The sequence below is a fragment of the Triticum aestivum genome, chromosome 7A, assembly GCF_018294505.1.
Source record: "Triticum aestivum cultivar Chinese Spring chromosome 7A, IWGSC CS RefSeq v2.1, whole genome shotgun sequence".
Classification (NCBI taxonomy): Eukaryota; Viridiplantae; Streptophyta; class Magnoliopsida; order Poales; family Poaceae; genus Triticum; species Triticum aestivum.
Window position 1 is genome coordinate 528,322,688 of NC_057812.1, and position 3,762 is coordinate 528,326,449.

Sequence of the window (3,762 nt, forward strand, 5' to 3'; positions counted from 1 at the left end):
TCGTTGCCATTGATAATAACAAGATGGGGTTTATTTCATATTGCATGAATTTATCTCTCTACATCATGTCATCTTGCTTAAGGCGTTACTCTATTTTTAACTTAATACTCTAGATGCATGCTGGACAACGGTCGATGAGTGGAGTAATAGTAGTAGATGCAGAATCGTTTCAATCTACTTGTCACGGATGTGATGCCTATATACATGATCATGCCTAGATATTCTCATAATTATGCACAATTCTATCAATTGCTCAACAGTAATTTGTTCACCCACCGTAGGATACTTATGCTCTTGAGAGAAGCCACTAGTGAAACCTATGGCCCCAGGATCTATTCTCATCATATCAATCTCCATCACTTTTATATTGTTTTGCTATTTACTTTGCCTTTACTTTTTACCTTGCATCTTTATATCAAAAATACCAAAAATATTCTATCATCAGATCTCACTCTCGTAAGTGACCGTGAAGGGCTTGACAACCCCTAATCGCGTTGGTTGCGAGTAGCTATCGCTTTGTGCAGGTACGAGGGACTCGAGCATGGGCTCCTACTGGATTGATACCTTTGTTCTCAAAAATTGAGGGAAATACTTACGCCACTCTGCTGCATCATCCCTTCCTCTTCGGGGAAAACCAACACAAGCTGAAGACGTAGCAACAACCTCCGAACATACGACATCAAGCTCAATCCGGAAAAATGCGTTTTCGGCGTACCAGCCGGAAAGCTCCTGGGCTTCATTGTCTCGAGTAGAGGAATTGAAGCTAATCCGGCCAAAATCCGAGCTCTGTCACAGTTGGCTATCCCAACGGACCTCAAACAAATCCAGAAACTAACTGGATGTGTGGCGGATCTAAGACGCTTTGTCTCCCGCTTAGGAGAAAAGGCATTACCTCTTTATCGCCTCCTTCGGCGCATCGAACACTTCGAGTGGACGGATGCTGCCACAGCCAGATTGGAAGAAATAAAAGCCATACTGGCAACCAACCCAATCCTGGCCGTGCCAAATGCGAACCAATGCTGTTGTACATTGCGGCAACTCATCAAGTTGTAAGCGCAGTGCTCGTTGTCGAACGAGAAGCTGACGGACATAAATTCCCTCTTCAAAAGCCGGTATACTATGTATCCACTGTCCTCACTCCATGCAAATCAACAGATAGCCTATGCGGTATTCATGGCATCCCGGAAGCTGCGACACTACTTTCAAGAGTGTTCAATTATAGTAGCCTCGGAAGGGCCACTTAATGATATTATAAACAACCGCGACGCCACGGGCCGGATTGCCAAATGGGCCATTGAGCTCCTCCCGTTCGACATAACATACAAACCTCGGTGAGCCATTAAATCGCAAGTATTGGCCGACTTTGTCACCGAATGGACGGAAGCCGAACTCCCTAAAGTGTACGGCGCATACTCCAATTGGATCATGCACTTCGACGGCTCCAAAATGCTGGCCGGTCTGGGGGCTGGCGCTGTCCTGACGTCCCCAACCAGAGATACTGTTCAATACGTACTGCAGATACTGTATACAGACTCCAACAATGCAGCCGAATATGAAGCCCTGATGCATGGTCTTCGGCTGGCAGTCTCTATGGGCATTCAACGCCTGGAGGTGCGTGGGGATTCGAACCTGGCAATATCCCAAATAAATGGAGACTTTGATGCCAAGGATCCGAAGATGGCGGCCTATCGAAATGCCGTCCTAAAGATGTCAGCTCGGTTCGAGGGGCTCGAATTTCACCATGTGGCTCGGGAAAACAATCAGGCGGCGGATATCCTCGCCCGCATCGGCGCAAAACGCGACGCGGTCCCCCCCAACATCTTTTTGGAGAGGTTGTTTAAGCCATTGGTGGTATGGGAAGGGGACACTGGTAACAATAGTCCGGACCCGGCCAAAACGCCCGATACCAAACACTCTGACATAATCGGAGGCTCTGCCACCGAAATAACACCTTCAGCCCACGTAATAATGGCCGTCATCGCCCCGTGGACAGAACCATTCCTGGCCTACCTAACTAGGCAGGAACTTCCCGAGGACCAAAATGAGGCACGCTGCATAGTGTGGCGATCTAAAGCCTACAGGGTCCACGAGGGAGAGCTGTATAAGAAAAGCACTACTGGAGTCCTTCAAAGGTGCATCTCCGAAGAGGAAGGGCGGAAGCTTTTGGCAGAAATTCATGCCGGACTCGGCGGCCACCACGCCGCAGCCCGGGCCCTTGTAAGCAAGGCCTTCCGTACAGGTTTTTATTGGCCGATAGCCCGGGCAGACACGCAGGACTTGGTCCAGCGCTGCGCCGGTTGCCAGCATTTTGCAAACCAAAGCCATATGCCACCCACCACCCTCCAAACAATCCCCATTACCTGGCCTTTCGCGGTCTGGGGGCTTGACATGGTTGGACCCCTTAAAGGGGGAACCCATAAGAAAAAATACTTATTGGTCATGGTAGATAAATTCACCAAATGGATAGAAGCCAAACCTGTTAAAACAGCTGAATCCGGACTGGTGATAGACTTCATATCCGGGGTTGTACACTGTTATGGCGTCCCCCACAGCATCATCACTGACAACGGCACGAACTTCACGGCCGACGAGGTAAAACTCTGGTGCAGCAACATGGGCATCAAGCTCGATTATGCTTCCGTCTATCACCCACAAACCAACGACCAAGTTGAGCGAGCAAATGGTCTTATCATGAGCGGCATTAAACCCAGATTAGTGCGGTCATTAAAGGAGTCTAACAAGCACTGGGGAGAGGAGCTCGACTCCATACTCTGGGGGCTGCGGACCATGCCGAATCGCACTACCGGATATACACCCTTCTTTATGGTGTACGACGCAGAGGCAGTTTTACCCTGCGATATAATTCATGACTCACCTCGAGTGCACATGTATGAAGAAAGAGAAGCCGAGCTCGATCGGTAGGATAGTCTGGACACCCTGGAGGAGGAGCGCGACGTGGCTAAAGCCCATTCCACATTTTATCAGCAACAGGCTCGCAGATACCAAAGCAGAGAAGTACGGGCCAAAACTTATAATGTTGGTGAGTTATTTCTACGCCTGCCGGAGAAGAAAAAGTCCAAGCTCGAGCCCAAATGGGAAGGTCCCTTCATTATTGACCAAGTTCTGACCGGTGGAGCGTATCGTCTGCGGGATGCATCGAATAATCGACTTGAGCCGAACCCATGGAACGCAGCTAGGCTCTGAAGATTCTACGCCTAGTGCCGGACTCTATGTTCGTCTCCTTCCTTTGTCCATTTTTTGCATATACATTATCTGTCTTTTTCCTCTTTCTTTCTTTTACTCTTTCTCTAGGCCTTCAAGGGCCACCTTGTGCCTCGCTTGCACATTATAGATGCGGTAACCGCACTCATTATACCTGGGGGCTTCTTACACAGAAGCTTAATTATCTATCTGGGCTTCACGCCCCGCACATGTGTTATTCTTCCGCATGCACCTTTTCTCCGCCACTATATGCATCGATATGACTTAAGTTTTGGCCAAGCTGGGTTGCCTGGCTCTTGTATTTATTCCCTACATTCCCTTTAATTCGGCTAGGGAATAAGGGGATCACCTCTGCGATTGTTACTGCCGGGTCAGCCGGATGTGTACCTCAGACTGGGTGAAGCCGAAAGCTAGCGTTCTTAAGGGAATATTCGGTCGGCGAACAAAAGATGATTTTTATTCATTTATTTTCCATATGTGCCCCCAGATGTTTTTTCCTGCGTTTCCTCTCGCAGTCCGGACATGCACTTTAGGGCATGT